General features: G+C 44.0%; 2 pseudogenes; one reads left to right on the top strand and one right to left on the bottom strand.

Moving 5' to 3' along the window:
* LOC104675365 overlaps positions 1 to 25,735 on the bottom strand; it is a 39,117-nt pseudogene that overhangs the window by 8,418 nt on the left and 4,964 nt on the right.
* On the top strand, positions 12,993 to 20,715 carry LOC115892044 (annotated as a pseudogene).

The raw sequence follows: 25,735 nt of genomic DNA, 5'->3' as shown, positions 1-25,735 counted from the left end.
GGTCAGGAGTTCGAGACCAGCCTGGTCAACATGGTGAAACCCCATCTCTATTAAAAGGACAAAATAATTAGCTGTGTGCTGTGGCCTGTGCCTGGGGTCCCAGCTACTCCAAGGCAGGAAAATTGCTTGAACCCAGGAGATGGAGGTTGCAGTGAGCCGAGATCGTGCCATTGCACTCCAGCCTGGGTGACAGAGAGACACACTGTCTCAAAACAAAAACAAAACAAAACAAAACAATATCCCAGGATCAACAGAAAGGAATGCCAGAGTTAAGATAAAGGATTGTGGAGACCCAAGTTCTTATTTCAGAGGAAGACTTCAGGTACTAGGCTACAGAGAGAATAGGTTGTAACATGTTTCTTTTTTTCTTTTTTTTTTTTTTTTCATCAGAAGGAGTCTCACTCTGTTGCCCAGGCTGGAGTGCAGTGGTGTGATCTCAGCTCACTGCAACCTCCGCCTCCCGGGTTCAAGTGATTCGCCTGTCTCAGCCTCCTGAGTAACTGGGATTACAGGCACCTGCCACCGCACCTGGCTAATTTTTGTATTTTTAGTAGAGATGAGGTGTCAACATATTGGTCAGGCTGGTCTCGAACTCTTGACTTCAGGTGATCCACCTGCCTTGGCCTCCCAAAGTGCTAGGATTACAGTTGTGAGCCACCGTGCCTGGCTGTAATACGTTTCTTATCAGACTTCAAGTCTGTGTTGATGTTGATGCCAGAGAGGTATAATGAGGCATGTCTGACCCCCACTTCCTGTCATGGCCTGAAACCGTCTCTTAGGTTAAATTTTAAAAGAGCCCTGGCTTAGGAAGAAGTACATTCAGATGGTTGGGGGCAGGGGGCTTAGGATTTTATTTTTGATTTACAAGTCCTATAAAACAAAAGTGCATAAATTTTAAACAACAAGTCTCGTGCCTGATGTATGGACCACACAAAAAGTTCACCAAACTGTCTGATGCCATAATCAGAGACATTAGAACGACAAATCAGGGTGAGGAGATGATATTTCCACAATGTAAACAGCTTTTGCGAAGACATCAGAATAAGTCTTCGTATCATAATGAGACGCTTACCCCCTGAATGTCTACATTTTTCACTTGACAGAACCTGACCCCCAAATCCTTTGATTCACCTAGTGGTCCCTTTTATAGAGCTGGTACTCTGCTTTCATTCAACCCAGTCCTAAAATGCTACACAAAGACTACAAGAGGCCTCATTCACTTCCCCCATAGTCTTTTGATTTGTTTAGCTGGTGGCCTCTAGGCTTGGGATCTTGGTTCAAAACCATTGTACAAACTAAATTTATTATACTATTGCTAATTATAGCGGGGTGCAGTGGCTCACGTTGGTAATCCCAGCATTTTGGGATGCCAAGGAGGGCGGATCACTTGAGGACAGGAGTTCAAGACAAGCCTGGCCAACATGGTGAAATCCTGTCTCTACTAAAGAGACAAAAATTAGCCGGGTGTGGTGGTGGGCTCCTGTAGTCCCAACTACTTGGGAGTCTGAGACAGGAAAATCGCTTGAACCAGGGAGGTGGAGGTTGCAGTGAGCAACCTTGCTCACTGCACTGGCTGGATCGCAGCACTGCACTCCAGCCTGGGCGACAGAGCGAGACTCCATCTTAGAAAACAAAAACAGGGCCGGGCGCCGGTGGCTCAGGCCTGTAATCCCAGCACTTTGGGAGGCCGAGATGGGCGGATCACAAGGTCAGGAGACCGAGACCATCCTGGCTAACACGGTGAAACCCCGTCTCTACTAAAACAAAAAAAAATACAAAAAACTAGCCGGGCGAGGTGGCGGGCGTCTGTAGTCCCAGCTACTCGGGAGGCTGAGGCAGGAAAATGGCGTAAACCCGGGAAGTGGAGCTTGCAGTGAGCCAAGATGTGGCCACTGCACTCCAGCCTGGGCGATAGAGTGAGACTCCGTCTCAAAAAAAAAAAAAAGAAAGAAAACAAAAACAAAAACTTAATACATACAGTTAAGAACCTTTCTTAAAATGCGAAATCTCTGTTGTTATAGACTGATTGTTTAAAAGGTAAAGAAAAACAGATCAACATGTTAAGAAAACCTATTTCAAACCTAGAGGAGCAGACTCGCCCTGCTTCAGTGCACCTTTGACACTAATGTTCAATTTTTAGAAAAACTGATAAACAATTTCTTTTCAATTCCAACCAATCTCATCATATATAAGACTCCCTTCCGAAGGCTCATCCTTCATAAACCCTCAGCAACTTGCCTAGACATTCCATCATTTTTTTTACCTTCAGTCTTAGCCGTATAAATTTTCATTTTCATATTGGACTCCATTCCAAGTACCATCCAAGCCAGATCCTGTTTAACTTCTGAGATTAGACAAGATTTGGCGCATTCTGGGTGGTATGGCCATAAACTATTTTTTATATTAAAACAATCAATCATTTTATTTTAGGATAAAAATGTATTATCACTCAGATCACGCAAAATTTTGTCAGATAAAAATTATTTTTTGTACATTTTATATATAGAATTACATATACTAAGAACTTTTAATTTTTAGTAACCTTAATTTTTGGTAAAAACCTAGGAAGTAGTTTGGAATTGTTATATATTAACATCTCATGAATATTTTATAATCTTTAAAAATATTTTTATAGAACAGTTTTCCATGTGGAACAGGGCATTTTATTAACAGATCCAAATACCCTTTGTCTTTTGTAAAACTTGAAGGCCAGGAACAAACTTGTATTTATGTTCAGTGATTTGTATCCCTTGTTTTCTTAGTTGGAAATGATCCCGGCATTTAGTGAGTACCTATTACTTAATCTAACATAACATAACTTTAATATTTCATCTTCATATGGTAAGAGCAAGAGAAAAAAAAGATTTCAAATTACATGAAAAGTTCACTTATAAACATGTATCTCACATTTACCTCATTTATTCATTTTAACAGTTATACCTAGATTACTTATGAAAACTGCCATATTAAACAAAGTCAGTTGGCCAGGTGCGGTGACTCACGTCTGTAATCCCAGCACTTTGGGAGGCCGAGGCGGGCAGATCACTTGAGCTCAGGAGTTCAAGACCAGCCTGGCTAACTGGGTGAAACCACGTCTCTACTAAAAAATACAAAAGTTATCCAGGCATAGTGGCGCACGCCTATAATTCCAGTTACTTGGGAGGATGATGCACTAGAATCACTTGAGCCTGGGAGGTGAAGGTTGCAGTGAGCCCAGGTCACACCACTACACTGCAGCCTGGGCGACAGAGTGAAACACTTTCTCAAAAAAAGAAGAAAAGAGAAAAGAAAAGAAAAGAAAAGAAAAGAGAGAAAAGAAAAGAAGAGAAGAGAAAAGAAAAGAGAAAAAAGACAAGACAAGAAAAGAAAGGAAAAGAGGAGGTTTCATAACCAGGAAAGAGAGAAAGACCCTTCCTAACAAATCCCAAATGAAACCGAACTCAACCCCCAGCAAATGGCAGTTTGATCCAAGACAGATTCACTAGGGGGGAAAGAGGCAACCAGAAAAACAAAAGGTTCAAGGGGGCCAGGTGTGCAGACTTCATGCCATAGTTCCAGAAGTCATTGGTATCTCCAAGGTGAGTCAGCTTCGGACCCCATTTCTGACATCACAAATACCAAAGTCAAAGACTATGGAGATGAGTCTCTTTTTTAACTACAATATTAAGGACGTTATAATATGTTTGTTTTTGCTTTAAGACAGGGTCTCACTCTGTCGCCCACCCTGGAGTGCAGTGGCACAATCTCGCCTCACTGCAACCTCGGCCTCCCCTACTCAGCTTCTGGAATAGCTGGGATTACAGGCATGCAACACCACATCCAGCTAATTTTTTGTATTTTTGGTAGAGACAGGGTTTTACCACGTTGTCCAGGCTGGTCACGAACCTCTGGGCTCAAGTGATCCGCCGGCCTCAGCCTCCCAAAGGGCTGGGATTACAGGCATGAACTACCACGCCCGGCCATGAATCTCTAAACATTTTATTTGAGAATCATAGAATTGTAATCTGAGGCATACACACAAATTGGCTGGTCTTTGGTATGTCCAAAGAACAAAGAGCAAGTTGAGAGTTTTATTAGAAACAGAAATGTTACCTATATTTTTTAAAGCAAGTCCATTGGCACCAGAGAAGCTTTCAGGAGCTGGCAAACTCTGACTGGTGAGTGCAGACAATAGGTAAAACAAGCCTTAGAGTCATTGCAGGTTGTTTCAGCATTTACACAGTAAAAGTGGTCTTAGGGTGGCAGCAGGCCATTTCAGCCACCAGCCTTGAGGAAAATTGAATTCTTGGGGCAGGTACAATGTGCCCTGAGTGCTTTTTCCCCTGGCCACCCAACTCTGGCATAGCTGTGTATGTCAAGAATGACTCAATTCAGGTGGGTTGTGGTGGAGCACGCCTGAAATCCCAGCGCTTTGGGAGGCCAAGGCAGGCGGATGGCTTGAGGTCAGGAGTTCCAGATCAGCCTGGTCAACGTGGCAAAACTCTGTCTCTAGTGAAAAAAAAAAACAAAATTAGTGGGGTGTGGTGGTGCATGACTGTAGTCCCAGCTACTCGGGAGGCTGAGGCAGGAGAATTGCTTCAACCCTGGAAGCCAAGGTTTCAGTGAGCCGAGATCACGCAGCGCACTTCAGCCTGGGTGACACAGCGAGACTTCATTTAAAAAAACAAAAACAAAAACCAAAAAAACATGACTCAATTCACATAATAAACTTTCACAGTGGTTAGAGTCCCGCTTAGCAATGCACAAAAATTCTCCTTTGTGATCCATTCATTATACTGCTGTTGACTTTATTGCTTATGCTTTCAGACAGAGACACTCTCCTTTGACCAAACTCGAGTGGGGCTCCTCTGAGTCCTGTTTCTGACTAGGTCCCAACCTCAGGCTCTGTCCTTCATCCAGGGACTCTGCCCATTTGGCCTGTTTCAGCAAAAATCCTGTCAAGTCAGTTTAGCCAGAATCCCCCTGCCCCTGAGGTTTCCTCCAAGTACTTTCCCATCTTCTGACCGCCCCTCCCACCCACGCCCCGCCCCTGCTCCTACTCCTTGACTGCAAATCCCCACTTGTCCTTGGTGGAGTTGAAGTCGTTCCTAATATCACGATCCCACCGCAAGACCCCATTGCAGTGGTCCCTGTACCTATCACAGTAGCCCCCCTCTGAGTAAAATCGTCCTTATGATCTTTTTTTTATTTTCAGAGACAAAGTCTCACTCTGTCACTCAGGCTGGAGTGCAGTGACCCAATCCTAGCTCACTGCAGCCTCAAACTCCAGGGCCCAAACAATCTTCCTGCCCCAGCCTCCCAACTAGCTGGGACTACAGGTACGTACCACCAAATCCAGCTATTTTTTAAAAAATTATTTACAGACCCAGAACTTGATATGCCGGTCCAATTTTTGTATTTTTTATAGAGATGGGGTTCCGCCATGTTGCCCAGGCTGGTCTTGAGCTCCTGGGCTCAACCAATCCTCTTGCCTCGGGCTCCCAAAGTGCTGGGATTACAGGCATGAGCCACTGCAGCTGACCCTTCCTTACAGTCTTTAATAAGTGCAATACATACTTGTTTGCTTTAACATTTCCCTGTGTCTTCAATCTCCTGAAGTGTTATATGCCTGACATTGCCTTGCTCCACCCAATATAAAAATTCCTTTCTTTTGCTGAGCGCAGTGGCTTACCCCTACAATCCCAGCACATTAGGAGGCCAAGGCAGGCAGATCACCTCAGGTCAGGAGTTCGAGATCATCCTGGACAACATGGCGAGACCCTATCTCTACTAAAAGTACAAAAAATAGCCGGGTGTGGTGCTGTGTGCCTGAAGCCCCAGCTACTCAGGTGGCTGAGGAGGAGAATCGCTTGAAACTGGGAGGTAGAGGCTGCAGTGAGCCGAGATCATGCCACTGCACTCCAGCCTGGGTGACAAAGCAAGACTCTGTCTCCAAAAAAAAGAAAAAAAAAAATTCCTTTCGTTCAACACTTTGGAGTTATTATACCATTGTATCCTTGCCTCCAGTGTGGTGTTTGAGAGCTCTGATGAAGTTTTAAATATTTTTCCTTTGTAAGTAACCTGCTATTTCTCTCAGATCATTTAAAAAATATTTTTTCTTTGTCTTTCACAATTTTTCATTTCACTGTTCCTGTGTGTGTGTGTGTGTATGATGATCCCTTTAAATCTTAAGACATTTGTCTAAATCTGAGAACTTCTCATTCATTACGTTTTTAAGTACGCTCTCCTTTTTAATGACTATATTCTTTTCTTATAAGGCTATTAGATGTGTTTCGACATTTATTCTTCTATCCTCCTTATTAATTAACTTTTCTTTCATTTACTTTATCTCTATCCATTACCGATTACTTTTATGAATTCTTTAGACTCCTTTCCTCAGCTCAGTAATTGCTTTTTCAACTATATCCGTTTTAATATCCAACCCATTCCACTGAATTATGTATTTGAGCAGTTAATATTTTCATATCCAATCTATCCAATAGGTTTTCTTTTTATTTATTTATTTGAGACAGAGTCTTGCTCTTTCGCCCAGGCTGGAGTGCAGTGACTCAATCTTGGCTCACTGCACCTCTGCCTCCTAAGTCCAAGCAATTCTATTACCTCAGCCCCTTGAGTACCTGGGACCACAGGCATGTGACACTATGCCAGGCAAATTTTTGTATTTTAGTAGAAACGGGGTTTCACCATTTTGGCCAGGCTGGTCTCGAACTCCTGACCTCAGGTGAGCTGCCCACCTCAGCCTCTCAAAGTGCTTGGATTACATGCGTGAGTCACAGTGCCCGGCCATTTTTTTTTTGTAAAGGCACTTTCACTATTGTTGCCCAGACCGAAGTGCAATAGTGTGATCTCACCTCACTGCAACCTCTGCCTCCGGGTTCAAGTGATTCTCCTGCCCCAGCCTCCTGAGTAGCTGGGGTTACAGGTGTGCACCACCACACCGGGCTAATTTTTTTATGTTCAGTAGAGATTGGGTTTCATCATGTTGACTAGGCTGGTCTCAAACTCCTGACCTCAGGTGATCTGCCTGCCTTGGCCTCCCAAAGTGCTGGGATTAAAGGCGTGAGCCATAGCGCCAGGCCTAGTCTTTCTATTGTCTACCTCTGGAACCTCCTTCCTTTTCTTTTTTCTTTTCTTTTTTTTTTTTTGAGATGGAGTCTCGATGTGTTGCCCAGTTTGGAGTGCAGTGGTACGATCTCGGCTCACTGCAACCTCCACCTCCCAGGTCCATGTGATCCTCCTGCCTCAGCACCGCTAGTAGCTAGAATTACAGACATGCACCACCCTGCCCGGCTAATTTTTGTATTTTTAGTAGAGACGGGATTTTACCACATTGGCCAGGCTGGTCTCAAACTCATGACCTCAGGTGATCTGCCCACCTCGGCCTCCCAAAATGCTGGGATTACAGGCGTGAGCCACCGCGCCTGGCCTATCTCTGGAATTTCTATTGGATGAACATTGAAACTTCTGGGATCTATTCTCCATTTCCTTTATTATTTTCCTTTCATACTTTCTATTTCATGATCCTTTTCTGCTATACGGTGAAGTAGTGCCATGCCAGAACACATTGTTTCATTGGGTTGTTCCAGTTTCTCTTATTGATATGCAAAACCTTTGTTGTATATTAGAGATGGTTACTGTTAATTTATTACAGATGCTTCACCATTTTCCCCAAAAGTTGCCTTTTTAAACAGTTGTTTATGGCGTCTTTTGAATTAGGTGATACTTTAATTTTTGCATCTTTATGTCAGATTCATTGTTCATAGCCTTGGTGTAATGTCAGGAAGTGCCTATGCCAACTCAAGATGTCTTACACTGCAATATTTTCCTAAATTTTCATCTAGTTCTTTATGACTTCACGTTTTCACGTTTAAGTCACTGAATTTTTAGAATTTATTTTTTTAAGTAGTTTAAAGTAAGGATTTAATCTTCGTTTTTTCAAATGGATAGACACTTGTCAAGCAATCATTTATTATACAACCCATCATCTTTTGCCCCTATTTGGAAATGCATGCTGAAATTTGCATATAGATTAGTCTGTTTCTTAACTTTCTCTTTTGTTTCACTAATAAATATTTCCATGTGTTTTCATTTCTGATTGCTGCTGTAACAAATTTTCAATAGCTTAGACAATGCTGGGCTGGGTGCAGTGGCTTACCCCTATAATCCCAGCATATTGGGAGGCCAAGACAGGCAGATCATCTCACATCAGGAGTTTGAGACCAGCCTGGCCAACATGGCAAAATCCCGTCTCTACTTAAAATACAAATATTAGCCGGTGTGGTGGCGCATACCTGTAATCCCAGCTACTTGGGAGGCTGAGAGAGGAGAATCACTTGAACCTGGGAGGTGGAAGTTACAGTGAGCCGAGATCACCCCATTGCGCTCCAGCTTGGGCAACACAAGTCAGACTGCATCTCTCTCTCTCTCTCTCTGCGTATATATGTGTATATATATATGACAATATTTGAAAAAGAAGAATAAGGTGGGAAGAATGGCTCTACCATATTTCAATACTTCTAATACAGCTATAGGAATCAAGATTGTGTAGTACTGGGAGAAGAATAGACACATAGATCACTGGAACAAAATAGAGAACCTAGAAATAGCCTCACACTGATTTTTTACAAAGAGACAAAAAGAAGGAAGGATCGTCTACTTAACAAATGGTGCTGGAGTAGTTGCAGAGCCATAGGCCGATAAAAACATGACCTAATCTTCATACCTTTATACAAAAAAGTAACTCAAGTGGATAATAGATTTAAATCTAAAATAAAAAACTAAAAAAAAAACTTTTACAAGAAAGCATAGGAGAAACATCTGACATCTAGGGCATAGTGAACGGTTCAAAAAGCATAATCCATAAGGAAAACAAATAAATTAGATTTCACCCAATTTAAAACTTGTGCTCGGCAAGAAACTGACTTCTGGCTTGGCCAGAAGTCCATAATCTCGAAGTCGTAGACACACCTTCCAAGCATCGCAATCTTTGGTTTCTTTAATAACAATAACATTTAATAATTCTTTTCCTCCTGGGCACAGTGGCTCACACCTGTAATCCCAACACTTTGGGAGACTGAGGCAGGTGCATCACCTGAGGTTAGAAGTTCGAGACCAGCCTGGCCAAGATGGTCAAACCCCGTCTCTACTAAAAATACAAAAATTAACTGGGACTAGGGGCACATGCCTGTAATCCCAGCTACTCAGGAGGCTGAGGCAGGAGAATCGCTCGAATCCAGGAGGCTGTTGCCCAGGCTGTGGTGCAGTGTGTGTGATCATGGCTCACTGCAACCCCCTCTGCCTCGTGGGTTCAAGCGATACACCAGCGGTGGCCTCCAAAACTGCTGGAATTACAAGCATGAGCCACTGTGTCTGGCCCAGATTTCTTAAGTTACTACAGAGTTTCTAGGAAAAATCCCATACCTGAAAATGTTAGAAACTGACAGGAAGGGTTTGAGATTGCCATCTGCTTGTTGCAGATGAGGTTGCAGTGAGCCAAGATCATGCCATTGCACTCCAGCCTGGGCAACCAGAGGGAACTTCTGACTCCAAAACATAAATAAATACATAAAATAATTCTTTACCTCTTACAGCAGTTACAACATCAGAAGGTAGATTTATGCGTTCATTTCTCAAGATAACACCAATTTTTTTCTGAATTTTCAGCAAGGTTTTCTTCTTCTAAAACCTCAAGGGCTATGATGGCCACTCGGCAGCCTAGTGGATTGCCACCCTATCTGGACCCATGTTCCCCTGCCTTAATGGTCAGTATTATGTCATCATCCCACAGCACCGCAGACACAGAGTATCAGCCCCTAGAAAGGGCCTTTCCAAGGAGGACTACATCAGGTCTGACATTTTCAATGATCAACCACCAGCCGTCTACCAGTTCTGTCAGTCCTACCTGTATTTCATCAGCAATGAAGACCAAGCTGAGAGCGCGAAGGGTGGGATGAAGATAAGTTAAAATACCGACAAAGCGTACTGTTACTTATTAGGGTGATTCAGCATGCCTTCTTCTTTCCTTTCTTCCTTTCTTTCTATTTCCTTCTTTCTTTCTTTCTTTCCTTCTTTCTTCTTTCTTTCTGTTTCTTGTCTTCTTTCTTTCTCTTTTTCTTTCCTTTCTTTTCTTTCTGTCTTCTTTTTTACTCTTTTCTTTCTTTCCTTGTCTTTCATTTCTTTCTTCTTTTTCTTTTCCTTTCTTTCTTTCTTGTCTTTCTTTTTCTCCTTTTCTTTCTTTCTTTCTTTCTTTCTTTCTGTATTTACTTTTTTTTTTTTGACAGTCTTCCGCTGTCGCCCAACTGGAGTGCAGTGTTGTTGATCCGTCAGCTCAAGCACATCCGATTCCTGGTTCAAATCATTGAGTGATGCCCAGGATGTCAAGAGCAAGCCTGGGAAACATAGCAAAAGGCAGAATGGTGCATGCCTGTAGTCCCAAAAGCTGAGGCGGGTGTATCACTTGAGCCCAGGAGGTAGAGAATAGCCTGGACAACATAGCAAAACTGTCTCTACTAGAAAAATTAAACATATTAGTGGAGGCGGGGTGGTGTGAGCCTGTAGTCCCGAGGCTAAGGCAGGAGGATTGCTCGAGCCCAGGAGGTCGAGGCCAGCCTGGCCAACATAGCAAAACCCCATTTCTACCAAGAAAAAAACAACAAAATAATAGCGTTAGTAGGGTGGTTCACATTTGTAGTTCTGAGGCCTAGGTGGGAGTATTGCTTGAGCCCAGGACGTCAATACCAGCCTGGCCAACATAGCGAAAGCCTGTCTCTAAATAAATAAATAAATAAATAAATAAATAAATAAATAAATAAATGTGAACAGGGCAGAATGGCACATGCCTGTAGTCCTGAGGTCAAGGTGGAAGCATCGCTTTAGCCCAGGAGGTTGAGGGCCAGCCTGTGCAACATAGTGAAACCTGGTTTCTACCAAAAAAAAAAAGCCTCGGCAGGGTGGTGCATGCCTGTAGTCTCAAGGCCGCTACAGGAGACAGGAGGATCACTTGAGTCCAGATGTTGAGGCCAGCCTTGCCAACATAGCGAAACTGTCTGTATTAAAAAAATCAAAAAACAAAAAATATTAGTGGGAGTGGGGTGGTTCGTGCCTGTAGTCCTGAGACTGAGGCGGGAGGATTGGCCAAGGCAGATGTAACCAATACCACAATCACATCCCATAAGTAAATACATGTTCTTCTCTCCAGGGCTACAGGTAAAGGATGATAATTGTGCGCACCACACTTAGATTCCCTTTCAAAAATGTAATCAGAGGTTGGAGGGCCTTGGGCTGTTTTTTCAGTTGTAACAGATGTAGAAGCCACTGAAGAATGAACGCCACGACTAAGTACAGCAAAGCTCTGCAAATGTGCTAGTTTGGTAAACATTGTGTCTTTCAAGTAGAAAAATCACAGATCGACTATTTTTTCCTTCCCACGGTTCAGACTAGAATATAGATGTTTAACTCAAGATCCAGGGACAGTCTTCAGAGAGATCAAAGTCTCCTGACGGCGCCTAACCACCACCCACTTTAAAGTGTGGCTGGAGGAGGAGACAATATTCTGAAATGTCACTGCAGATGATGGACCAATCAGGGCAGTTAGTGAACGGCATCTGGCCAATCAGAAGTCAGAAGAGTAGGCAGAACAAGCGAAGCTGATGTGGCTTCTATCATTCCAGGCTCTAGGGACAGAAACTTCTCAAAGTGGCTGTGGAGACTCTGATTTTCCCACCTAAAGCATCCCCTGGGACTGGCTACTTTTCGTTCAGAGTACGCATGCTCTTTCTCTCTCTTTTAATTCTTCCACAGAGTACGCACGCTCTGATTTTCTCTTTCAACTCCTCCAAAATCTGACTAAGCATGCACTGATTTTCTTTTTTCATTCTTCCTACCCCTCGCCTCTTCTGCGGTGCATTTGTTATCTAGTTTTAATAAGGAGTGTATATGAAGCAGATGGCAATCTCAAACCCTTCCTGTCAGTTTCTAACATTTTCAGGTATGGGATTTTTCCTAGAAACTCTGTAGTAACTTAAGAAATCTGGGCCAGACACAGTGGCTCATGCTTGTAATTCCAGCAGTTTTGGAGGCCACTGCTGGTGTATCGCTTGAACCCACGAGGCAGAGGGTGCTGCAGTGAGCCATGATCACACCACTGCACCACAGCCTGGGCAACAGAGTGAGACCCTGTCTCAGAAAAAAAAAAAAAAAAAAAAGGCTCACTAAAATCTTTCCTCCGGGGCTCAAGTGATCCTGTCGCCTAGGCCTTGGGACGAGAGGCACGCACCACCCTGATTTTGTTAATGTTTTTTTGTTTTGTTTTTTATTAGAGATGGTTTCCCTATGTTGGCCAGGCTGGTCTCAACCTCCTGAGCTCAAGCGATCCACTCACCTTGGCCTCCCAAAGTGCTGAGATGGCACAGGCCTGCGTCACCACCCCCAGCTAATTTTTTGTATTTTTGGTGGACACGGGAATTTTGCTATCTTTCCCAGGCTGATCTCAGCCTCCCAATGTGCTGGGATTACAGGCATGAGCCACTGCCCCTGGCTGAGTGCTGCATCTTGAAACGCCCCACATTCTCTCTAAGTGTTGGCGGGCTCTTGTAGTCTCAGAAATTCTAGCTCTCTTCCTTCTAAAATTTACAAATCACCCAGTAATAGCCTCTAAATCTGTTCATAGTAGTCATGCTCAATTCTCTTCAACAGAACAGAACCCCCCATCCCTCTGCCTGATCAGATCCATCACCAGAGAGACCATGTTATCTCTGGGACTCACTTCCCCTCCTGTATGTATTGAGTGGGGGTGTCAGACGCCTGTTTACATCTGACTTCTCCCCATGTCCTTACACAGGGACAGATAAGCCCTGGATGGAGAAATGCAACACCTGATTCCAGGTGACTGAGTGTGACCGGCCTTCACAGATTTCTCCCTCCACAGGACCAAAGGTCCTGTGGGTGAAAAGACTCAGGCTGTTTCTCTGGCAGGTCAGACTGCTCCCGGTCCCATGAATGGAGATGAAGCCTTTGCAAAGAGACCCAGGTATGATGCTAAAAACATCAGAGAAGAGAAGCAAGGTGAGGTGACCTGGAGGGGGCAGAGCAGTGGTCCAGGGGACAGAGTAGGGTGACCAGGTTTCTGAGGAGGGGAGGACAGAGGTACTGGGGACAAGAAGCAGGGTCTCAGGGGAGATCTGGACCCTTGGGAGCCTCCCACCCTTGCTCTGTCATCACCTAGCATCCCCGGAGACAAGTCAGTGACCGTGCACTACATTTGGTGACTCTCAGTCCATTCTGGAAGATGGGAAGAGAGCCAGCCAGCAGCATTAAAGCCCTACTGTGTGGCAGGGGAGAAGCTAGGGTAGGTCCCCCGTGTTCTGTCAGAGGTTGGAGGGCGGATTATCATCTCCACTTCCCAGATCTAGCACACAGGAAGCAGCTCCAGCTGAATGGCAGACATGCCTAGCTGAGTCACTGCCAGAACTTCGTTTTTTTTTTTTTTTTCCTAGGCCTTTGATGATATTGCCAAATACTTCTCTAAGAAAGAGTGGGAAAAGGTGAAAGCCTCAGAGAAAATCATCTCTGTGTATATGAAGAGAAAGTAAGAGGCCATGACTAAACTAGGTAACAGAAAGTTTCTAGGTACAGACAAGTCTGGGGACACATGAGCATCCCTTTTCCTGCTCTGGCTACTTCTTAGACTGCAGAAAGTACCCCGCGATTTCCTTTTGTGCAGGGAAAAATCGCAAGGCAGCTTCTGGGTGTTCTGCTCTTCCATATCGTGTCAAGGCTGAGGGCAGGGACTGGCTACAGTAGAGCTCGTACCTGGATCCTGCACGTTTTTCTCCCATAGGCGTCTGTTCTGATGAGCCCAACTGTCTCTGCGGCATTCCGAGCCTCCCCCACCCGCCCCCCACTCCACATGCACACACCCACCCAGCCTTCCTTCTCTTGGCTTGTCTCTCTCTCTCTCTCTCTCTCTCTCTCTCTCTCTTTTTTAGTCTGAGTCTCATTCTGTCACCTAGGCTAGAGTGCAGTAGCGCAATCATAGCGCACTGCAGCCTCGAAACCGTGGCCTCAAGCAATCCTCCTGCCTCAGCCTCCCAAAGTGCTAGTACTACAGACATAAGCCACCATACCAGGCCTAAGCTTGTCTCTTAAGGAATAAACATTTTGCTTCTTACTAGGTTTCAAGGTTACCTTTCCAACTTTCATGCATAATAAAGGGGCCGTAGACTTCCAGGGGAATGATTTTGATAAAGACTGTAACCACAGGAATCAGGGTGAGTAGATGGGAAGGGGCTGGAAAGGGTCTCCTGAAGCCCAACTGCTTTTCAGCTCAGCTACCTGGGAAAGATCCTCAGGCATTTGTTCCCTCATACACACAAGTGCTGAGTGAAAAAAAAATTGCATGCAGAAAGTTAACTACAGAAGCCATTCACATAAAACTTAAAAGATGCAAAACAAGAATATATATTTTTATGAATAATAAGTAAATGGTAAATGTATAGAAACATGCATGTGAATAAAAAGCCATCTAAGGTGACTGGCTGTAAGTGGAGGAGGGAGGGAGACAGGGATTGGTGAGAGTTGCACAGACAGCTTCAGCCGTAACTTGTTGATCGTGTGTTTTGTTTTTGATTTTGAGATGCAGTTTCACTCTTGTTGCCCTGGCTGGAGTGCAATAAGGCAATCTCAGCTCACTCCAACCTTCACCTCCTGGATTCAAGTGATTCTCCTGCCTTAGCCTCCGGAGTAGCTGAGGTTACAGGCGCCTGCCCCCACACCAAGCTGATTTTTTTTTTATTTTTGGTAGAGACAGGGTTTCACCATGTTGGCCAGGCTGGTCTCAAACTTCCTGACCTCAGGTGATCCACCCGCCTCAGCCTCCCAAAGTGCTGGGATTACAAGTGTGAGCTACCACGCCCGGCCTGTTTGTAGTATTTCTAATATTCTGAAAAATAAATCAGACCTAACATAGCTGTGTGGTAATGTTGAGACCCGACTGAACTCAATATTATTCCCTACACTTTTCTGTGTGTTTGAAATATTTCTTTTTTAAAGGACATGTTGTTCTTCTAAGTACTGTTAATGAATCAAAGGACAGTTAAGAAAATGTTAAAAGTGACCAAAAAAAAGAAAGAAACTATTAAAGCTGTGGATCCGCCAAAAACTTCCAGAGTTTGTTTCGTTAACAGCATGTAGGTATCTGACAGGTATCTTAGGAGTAATGGTGATGAACACATTATGTAATAAAGATCGCTGTTATTTTGTATTTTATCAAAACCAAATAGTCCTCTCATTCCCAACCAACCCTGATTCTCTGTGATGAGCTGGAAAGTGAGTTGGAAAGAATGATCCCTCACCCAACACAAAGAGAGCTATTGCACTTGTCAGTGAGCAGAGATAACACAGGGTGAAAAAAAGACAGGTTCTTGGGTTGAGAGCGTTGTACATTTCAGGAATATAAAGGGGACATATGTGTTTACTTCCTCTTCTGCTCTGACAGCACAATTATGAGACAAGGTCAGAATGTCCATACCGTCTCCAATAGACTTATTACTCCCCAACTAAACAGACCAGATCCTACCATCTCCCACAATCACTATAAGATATCTGAAAATTCAGTGCTTGAGTATCTGCCAAGCTTTCGACATTAAAGGAGTGTCTTTATACTGAAAATATTTCAGAGCCACTGGACTAAATCATCCATGGTTCATCACACATTTAACAGCTTAATTCACATACCATAAGATTCACCCATTTCAAGTGTACAATGATTTTTAGTTGTTGTACATCTTGAGTGGATACAGTTCAGATTCCTAACCAATCAATTTAATTATTTGGGAAAAAGTAAAAGATATGTAATGACATAAGATGACACTGTGATGGGGTTTAACCCTCATTTGATAAACCATGAGATGGAAAATTCTGAATTGATGCCACAGACAAATGCACCAACCATGACTAAACATAATTCAGAAGCAAATCTCAACTAACTCCTCATCAATGAGTGGACTCATAACCCTCTGCTGCAGAATGCCCTCATGCAACAGAAGTCTCTCTAGAGTTTGGAAATCTTTACCAACCAAGAAAAATTCTGATGTATTGTCTTTCTGTTGAACGTCCTCAGATGACTTTCGGCATGCTCCAGGGAATCTTCCCGAAGGTGAGTATCTCTCAAATCTAATGAACCACAGAACCTTTTTCCCTTCATGGATGTGAACACTGGTAAGAGTGGGAGAATATAAAAAACATCCTCATTGCCTCCTTCTCCCCATGTCTATCACAACTGATGTAGCATGGACGGCTTGATAACACTAAGAGTTGTGATCCTTAATACTTCTTTTGTCTTCATAGTGATGCCAGATACTATTTTAAGCAGTTCACACGGATTAATTTTTTTAATCCTTAAGATCTCTATGATGCTGTTTTTATTATTATCTCCAAATAATAATGAGTCACACACTTCAGTTTTCATCCATATAAAAGCCATGTGACTTGGCGCAAATCTTCTAAGTTCTCTGAACTCCAGATTCCTGGTCCGTGAAATGGAAGTAAAGAATCATAGTTCATGTTACAGATCCTAGCTATCAGCAGCATAATAATAAAATGAGGCTATCGTGGTACAGAGATGTTAAAGAATTTTCCTGAGGCACAGTGGCAGTGGTAGTCTAATTCAGAGCTCCAAGCCATTTAAAGCTCATTCACGTTTGCATTTGTTTATGAAGTTCAGATGTTGCTCACTAGGGCTTTACCCCATAGGGTCGGCTGGTGCTTCCATTGAGACACCCACTCTCACAACAGGAAGGACCAGCTGGCCTCTGCTCTGTAACTGGGGCCACTCACATGGTTTAAGAGTCACTTTGACTGTTGGCCCCTCCCTACTGTGAGCTCCTTGAGGGCCTTCTCTGCACCTGGGGCATCCGGAAAGCCCCAGTCCCAGCCCAGGGGATCCCTCGGAGGCCCCTGAATGAGTGATCCCACAAGTGCAGATTCAACTCTGGTTTAGAGGGTAAAGGGATCTGGGAGTTGGGTTGCCAGTGCGGAGACCGAATTCAAAGAAGGATTCAGAAAGGTGCTAATTGTTATTATTACTATATTTAAACAGTGTTTACAAGGTCAGAGAGGACTTTCCTTTAGCCTATTTTACATGTATTGTTCACTATTTCATAAATAAGGGAGCTGAATAAAAAGTAGTTTAAGGACCGGGTGTGGTGGCTCACGACTATAATCCCAACACTTTAGGAGGCCGAGGCGGGCAGATCACAAGGTCAAGAGATCGAGACCATCCTGGCCAAGATGGTGAAACTTCATCTTTACTAAAAATACAAAACTTAGTGGGACGTGATAGCACCTGCCTCTAGTCCCAGATACTCTGGAGGCTGAGGCAGGAGAATCGCTTAAACGCGGGAGTCGAATGTTGCAGTGAGCCCAGATCGTACCACTGCACTCCATCCTGGTGACAGAGCAAGACTGCATCAAAAAAAAAAAAAAAAAAAAAAAAAGAAAGAAAGAAAGAAAGAAAGAAAGAAAAAGAAAAGAAAAGAAAAGAAAGTGGGTAACTCGGTAGGGTGGTATGTCATATGTGGTACTGCTTTTTTTACTGCCTAATCTCAGCAAAACATTTCTTTCCTTCTCCCTTCCCTGTATTCATCTCCCCACAACATCTTTCCCAGCAGTGTTTTGTCTCTCCCTATGTTTTTACATTTACTCTCTCAGCAGCTGTCTACAAGCTTATATGGGATCCCTTGTGTTCTACAGAACATCTTCCCTTTGTGGACCTTGTGGATTCTTAGAATGCTATATTTCTCCAAATCTCCTGTATACCAAACTCTTAATTACATGGAGACTTTCGCTGTTTGCAAGAATGCCAATCTTAAAGAGTGTGAAGATAAGCATTCTAGCCCTGGAAACCCCATTCACTTAGGCCATTCCTCTCCCTTCTAACCTCCCAGGTTTCTCCTAATTTAGGCAAGTGTAACTCTCCCAGCATTGTTGTGAACTTTGATTAAGGTAATGCATGTGAAGATGCTTTGTAAGCTCTAAAGCATTATAGAAATGTCACTGATACTGTTTATCTGTGACCTTCACATTATAAAGATCATGCTCAAGAAGCTAGCAGAGGAAGGCAACCATTTGAAGGGAGTGGCAGAAGCATCTGGCCCACAGAACTATGGGAAACAGCTGTGCCCCCCGGGAAAACCAAGTACCTCTGAGAAGATTAACAAGAGATCTGGTAAGAGGAAACAATTCAGGAATAACCCCTCTGGCTTCCCTGGCTATGTTCAGGTGTGTGGACTGGGTGTGTGGCATGGATCCCAGACAAGCCTGGGTCCAGGCTGGGCTGAGGAGCTTGCCCAGCGCCAGTTGAGATGTTAGACATGACTTCCAGAGACACAGACCGGAGTTGTCATCCATATAAAAAACCATGTGACTTGGGTCAAGTCTTCCAAATTTTATCAATTCCAGATTCCTAGTCCATAAGATGGAAATAAAGAATCATAGTTCATAAATTGTTTGGAGGCATTAAATTAAATATAGAAGCCTGATGACATGAAATGTGCTCAAGCAATTCTATCTTTGATAACCTGGGATCATATCTTACTTAGCTCAATACGTGATACCCAATACAGGTGTACTTCAAGATATTGCAGGTTCAGTTCCAGACCACTGCAATAAAGATTTTTTTTTTGTTTCTCAGTGCATAAAAACATTACATTTACACTACACTGTAGTCTACTAAGTGTGCAATAGTGCTATGTCTAAAAATGTACATACCTTAATTTTAAAATAATTCATTGTATAAAAATGCTAACAAACTTCTGAGCCTTCAGTGAGTCACACTCTTTTTGCTGGTGGAGGATCTTGCCTCGGTGTTGATGGCTGCTGACTGATCAATGTGGTGGTTGCTGAAGGTTGGAGTGGCTGTGGCAGTTCTTAAAAGAACACAATGAAATTTGCCATATCGTTTAGTTATTCCTTTCATGAAGCATATCTCTATAATATGTGATGCTATTGGATAGCATTTTACTCACAGTAGAACTACTTTCAAAGTTGGAGTCAATCCTCTCTAGCTATGAAAGTCCTAGATGGCATCACCTTCCAACAGGAGGCTAGTTTATCTATATTGAAAGTCTGTTGCTTAGTGTAGCCACCTTCATCAGTGATCTTAGCTAGATTTTCTGGATAAGTTGCTGCAGCTTCTCCATCAGGATTTGCTGCTTCACCTTGCACTTTTAGGTTATGGGAACAGCTTCTTTCCTTAAACCTCATGAATCAACCTCTGCTAGCTTCACATGTTTCTTCTGCAGCTTCTTCACCTCTCGCAGCTTTCATGGACTTGTGGAGAGTTCCGGTCTTGCTCTGAGTTAGACTTTGGCTTAAGGGAGTGTTGTGGCTGGTTTCATGTTCCATACTGACCACCCAAACTTTTTCTATTTGAGCAGTATGGCAGTTTTGCTTTCTTATTCATGTGTTCACTGGAGTATTAGTATTATTATTTCCTTTAAGAACTTTTCCTTTGCATTATATACTATTATTTTCTTCAAGAACTTTTTTTTTTTTTTTTTTTTTTTTTTTTTACATGCACAGCTTGGTTGTTTGGCACAAGAGGTCGAGCTTTCAGCCTATCTTGGCTTTCGCATGCTTCCTCACTAAGCTTAGCCTTTTCTAGCTTCTGATTTAAAGTGAGAGACATGCGACTCTTCCCTTCATTTGAACACTTAGTGGCCATTGTAGGGTTCTTAATCGTCCTAATTTCAGTATTGCTGTGTCTCAGGAAATAGGGAAGCCCAAGAAAAGGAAGAGAGACGGGGAACAGCTCATCCGTGGAGCAGTCAGAACACACACAACATTGGTCGATTAAGCTTGTCATCTCCTATGGGTGCAGTTCCTGTTACCTGCAAAACAATTTCACACAACACTGTGATTATAGTCAATAATAACTTAATTGTACAATTAAAAAAAAAAAAACTAAAAGAGTGTAAATGGATTGCTTGTAACCAAGGATAAACGGTTGAGGGGATGGAGACCCTATTTTTCAAGATGTGATTATTACGCATGGCATGCCTGTGTCAAAGCATCTCACATACCCCATAAGAATATACACCTACAGTGGACCCACAAAATAAAAAACAAAAACTATTTTAAAAGACTAAAATCAACAAGAACAATTGCAATAATAACCTCAAAGCTCACTGATGACAGATCACCATAACAGATATAGTAACAATGGAAAAGTGTAAAATTGGTGAGAATTTCAAAAAAAAAACATTGCAGTTTCTGTGAAGCACTATAAAAATGAGGTGCTATAAAACAAGGTATGACTGCATGCCCTTAAATATGTGCTGAATGAAAGGAGGAATGGGTGAATGTTCCCGTAAGTGAAGATGTTGGGAATCTAAACCTGACAACGGAAGGAGGCAGAAGCTAAAACTTTAATTGGCATTTGGCCTGTATTGGTGTGGGTCTAAGCTGTCAGCCTCTGTAAGCCAGCGAATGTGAAAAACTGGATGAAGAAGGCCCATGGGCACTTGGGACTGGGGAGGCATCTCCTTTTTTGGAGAAAACAGAGCCTAACACTCTCCAGCCTACCCAACCCTCATCTTCCAACTCTTCTCCATCACAGGACCCAAAAGGGGGAAACATGCCTGGACCCAGAGACTGCGTGAGAGAAAGCAGCTGGTGATTTATGAAGAGATCAGCGACCCCGAGGAAGATGACGAGTAACTCCGTAAGTGAACTTTCGGCTCATTCCCCACATCCCTGCAGATGTGCTATTCTGTTATGGTACTGGTATCCCATCTTACCACTTGTTCCCCAAATCATTCCCTTCTCATAATTTTCTAGGGTACAGAGCTGAGGCTGAATGAAGAGATTTCTCATGCTCTTTCTTTTTCTTTTGTTTTGAGAGGGAGTCTTGCTCTGTTGCCTAGGCTGGACTGTAGTGGCATGATCTGGGCTCACTGCAACCTCCAGCTCCCGGGTTCAAAGGATGCTCCTACCTCAGCCTCCTGAGTAGCTGGGATTAGAGGTGCAGCACAACATGCCCAGTTAATTTTTTTTAGTATTATTAGTAGAGATGGGGTTTCACAATGTTAGTCTATTCTTGAACTCCTGACTTCGTGATCCGCACACCTCTACCTCCCAAAGTCCTGGGTTTACAGGCATAAGTCAACACACCTGAGCAATTTCCCATGCTCTTTCTACTCCCTGCCCTGTATATCCAGGGATCCTCCCTACCCAGGATGCTGTGGGCTCCCAAACCCCAGATCAGCCCTGATATGCGGGCCACACCTTCCTCTAGCCTAGGAATTGATAATCCAGGCGAGGAAGTCACTGTGGCATGAGCAGATGGTTCACTTCGAGGAACCATGGAAGGCTTGTGCAGGTCCTGAGGTAGGGCAGAATCGGAGTGTGCAGGGTCTGCAGGTCAGGAGGAGTTGAGATTGAGTCGTCACGTGGTGGGAACTCACTGCCACTTACTTTCCTTCTCTCTTCTTGCCTCGGCTCAGGGATATGACACATGCCCCAGATGAGAAGCAGAGCATGGTGACCTTACATGAATATGAGCATGGCTGCAGATCCCTCGTCATCAGGTGTATAGCAAGTTTAAGCAAATGTTCACAATCGTGAAAAGTTGAGTGTCATTTTTTTAGGGTGCCAAGAGTTCCATGTTAGTGTTTCCGTTGTGTTTTCTTGCAGTGTGCCATTATGTTAGATATTAGCGTTTTCATTGATGAGCAAGACATACTTAATGCATATTTTGGTTTGTGCATCCATGCACGTACCTTAGAAAACAGGTATTGTCAGGTATTCTCTGCATAGAATAGCACTACCCTCCTCTCTCCCCAGATGTGACTACTGAGGGCAGATCTGAGTGTTTAATTTCCGATTTTCTCCTCTGCATTTACACACCACACAGGCACGTGCACACACAGACACACACACACACTCCAAGTACCAGTATAAGCATCTCCCATATGCTTTTCCCCATTGCCATGTGTCCTGGTCAAGCCCCCCTCAATCTGTTTCCTGTTCAGCACGTACTCCCCTCCTCTGATTCCCCATATCAGTCACTGACAGTTAATAAACCTTTGCAAAAGTTCCCCAGTTGTTTGCTTCTCTCATTATTGTGCACACAGGTCTGTGCACGTGTGTGAATATTTCTTTAGGAAAGATTCTTAGAAGTGGAATTGCTGTGTCAAAGGAGTCATTTATTCAACAAAAACCTAATGAGTGCATCCTCGTGCTGAGCGCTGTTCTAGGTGATGGAGAGGCATTAGGGGACAAGACAGACAGATGTTCCTGACCACCATTCTAGAGGAGGATGTTTCCAGTTGTTGGTTTGTTTGTTTGTCTGTTTTTTCTACAGAAGGGGTCTTGCTCCGTCCAGGCTGGAGTGCAGTGGCATGATGATAGCTCAATGCAGCCTTGAACTCCTGGTCTCAAGTGATCCTCCCACCTTCGTCTCCTAAAGTACTAGGATTATAAGCATGAACCTCCACACCTGGCCTCCAGTTTTTATTTTGATAGAGACTATACACTTCAGTCCTGGAGCAGGATTCTGCAGCAGTGGTTGGGCATTTGGCCTTCGCTCTCTGAACGATTTTCAAGTTCAAGGGCTGGGACTGTCCATTTGGGAATATGTGGGAGGAGACACAGACGATATCGTCATCTGGGGAATGTGGAGGAATGAGGAAGATGCGTGCACGGTAGACCCTGTGATGGACAGGGAATAGAAGAGTCCACTTAGTCTCCATGCAGGGGAGCAACGGTGGGAAAGTCCCCTGGACAGAAGCATGAGACTGCCCATCAAGGGTCTCACCAACCAAGGGCCTGGGGGCTGGGGTAGGGACGATGATTTGGAATGGGACAGCGCTTTCTCACAGTTACTGTTATATGGTGCAGAGGGGAAACAGTTGTGGGGAAGGGAAGGGCAGAGGGGAGTCTATTTTAGAACAAACCATTGTGTGTGAATGGAGACATCAAAGCTCCATTCACACACAACGGACTTGAAACACCAGCCCCAGGTGGAGGCAGGATTGAAGCTGTTTTTCCCATTTGTGTCCCATTATCTTGGCCTCCTGGTTCTCCCCAGCCTTGGAAGGAGGACACTGTCATCATTATGCCTATATGATAGATGAAAGATGGAGTCTCAGACAGATGACAGACGTCTTGTCACAGGTCCCACAGCTGGCAGGTGCACCAGGGGCTGAGTTTGGAGCTCACTGGCTTCGGAAACATTAAGGAGGACAGGTGTGTGTGATGGAGGGAGGGAGAACTGAACAAAGCCCAGGGTTCTGTCCCCAGTCGCAAGGTAGAGGCTGTGGGTTCATTTTCACAAGACAAGGAACCCTCAGAGAGGGAGAGTGCAGGGAGGGAGAGGCAATCGTGGTCATAGTGGGGACAGTGGGAGACAGAGATATGCAGGGTGGGCAGAAGAGGGGCAGGCAAAGAAGCAGGGGAGACCCAAGGCCAAGTGTGGGCTGTCACAGCCACCAGAGGGACAGGGTGCCAGGAAGGAGGCTGTGGAGCTCCCTGAGCAGCAGAGTTTCCCCAGATGTGTGAGCATGCCCTGCCTGGCACTGCAGGAAGAGGTGGCTGCCACCCAGGTCAGTGTGGACGTACTTCTACCTGTGTCTCAGAGGAAACAAATTCTATTTTATCCCAATATAGTTCTGTATTACACAAATGTAACATTCCAATTCTAGATATCGAGAGCCTTATCTTCCATGCAAATAGAGGAGAGGGTTCCCTAAAACAGATATGGAAGGATTTGATTTTTTTTTCCTCCCTGGGAAGATGGAATCCATAAGTTGGGTCCCCCAGCCCACAAGACAGGTGCAAGGAAGGGTGGCTGGAAGATTGTGAGTCATGACAGGGAACATTTTTCCTTAGGTTCCTTGAGTATATAAAGCTCCCGACTAAAAAAAAAAAAAAAAAAAAAAGCCAGACATTGGTGGTTTGTGCCTGTAGTCCTAGCTACTAGGGCAGCAGAGGCGGCAGGATCACTTGAACTTGGCAGGCAGAGATTGCAGTGAGCTGAGATCGTGCCACTGCACTCCAGCACGGGCAACAGAGACTCTATCTCTAGATAAAAAAGAAAAAGAAAAAAAATTCACTTCACAGGCAATAGATAGTTTAAAAAGGATAATTTATGGGCAATTTCATAGGCGAGATTGATGGAAAGAAAAGAAGTATACATTTTACAGAGCTGAGCAGTTAACTGTAAAAATCACCAGAACTGCCTTTTTCTCCAAAAATACTATCCATAAGGTATTCTACTACTGGTTTTTCTAGTCCTTCTCTCTATTCCGAATCCTAAATTGTCCTTTTCCTTACTGGGATAATTTTCCTCTGCCCAGATCTGGGTCCTCCACAATACTTAGCACTGTCTTCGAGTGTGTGGATTCCCATCACTTTGCTCAGGTTCCCAAGGAAACAGGCTTTGGGCCATACAGGACACCTCTAGACAGACTATACTGAGAAACCATGCTTGGAACGGTGCAGGGAGAGAGGAAAGGAGAGGGAGTTTACATACCTGGCTCTCACTCCTGGTTATTTTTCTTATTGGTCAAAATTTACCCTACAGGCACAAACTCCCCCATGCTTCTAGATTGTATCACCTGCCCCTTTGACAGCTGTCTGGGAAGCCAGATCCCACACTTTGAAGTGTAGTGTTTCATACAATCCAAAAGTGGTAGCAGAGGCCGGATGTGGTGGCTCACCCCTGTAATCCCATCACTTTGGGAGGCCAAGGCAGGCGATCATGAGGTCAGCCGTTTGAGACGAGCCTGGCGAGCATGGTGAAACCCCGTCTCTACTAAAAATACAAAAATTAGCCCAGCATGGTGGCACGCGCCTGTAATCCCAACTACTCGGGAGGCTGAGGCAGGAGAATCACTTGACCCCGGGAGGCAGAGGTTGTAGTCAGCTGAGATCATACCAGCACTTCAGCCTGGGCGACAGAGCAAGACTCCACCTCAAAAACAAAAAAAAAAAAAAAAAACAATCAAAAAAGTGGTAGCAGAAACCGGAGAGTCCAGATATGTAGCTAACTGGCCTGGTTGTACAGCAGCAGCCAAGGGTGAAAACTACTCCCAGGCAAGTCCTAAGTTCACCGGGTAACTGGAGTACCAATCTGTGCTAGTTAATTGCCTTTATCTGAAGGAAAAATAAAACTCACATCTCCATGACAAGCAGGTGCTTACAGTTTGGAGCAAGGCACCTAGGCTGAACTCCCCGGGTGACAAGGAGACAGGGACATCATCTTCCTCGAGGTTCACATTTCAAAGAGATGGCTCCAAGGCCCTGAAGAAAGACATTTCTAGGAACCAGGCATGGTGGCTCACACCTGTTATCCCAACAATTTGGGAGGCTGAGGCTGGAGGATCACTTGAGGCCTGGAGTTCAAGTTCAAGACATTCCTGGGTTCTAGGGTGGCCAGAGGCTTACAGATCAAAGGAAGAATTTACAAATACAAATTTTCTCAAGGAAATGCTCTAAGGAAAGTGAAATGGGGAAAGGTCTCTTCTTGGCCTTTTGGCAACAGGAAAAACTCAATTTTATGTTTAGTTACCCTTACAATTTCCCCCTATTATTATTCTTTTATAGTAACACTGCAATTTTCTAATTGTCTCCACTGCGTTTCTATCTTTCTCTGGGTAGTTTACAGCCACCTAGATATCCAACAAGTCCATAGTAAGATGCAAAGCAAAGCAATTATCAAGATTATAATAGAATAATT

This window comes from Rhinopithecus roxellana, chromosome 7, assembly GCF_007565055.1.
Source record: "Rhinopithecus roxellana isolate Shanxi Qingling chromosome 7, ASM756505v1, whole genome shotgun sequence".
Taxonomy (NCBI): Eukaryota; Metazoa; Chordata; class Mammalia; order Primates; family Cercopithecidae; genus Rhinopithecus; species Rhinopithecus roxellana.
Note: the sequence above shows the minus strand (reverse complement) of the source record. Positions and strands in the feature narration are given on the sequence as shown.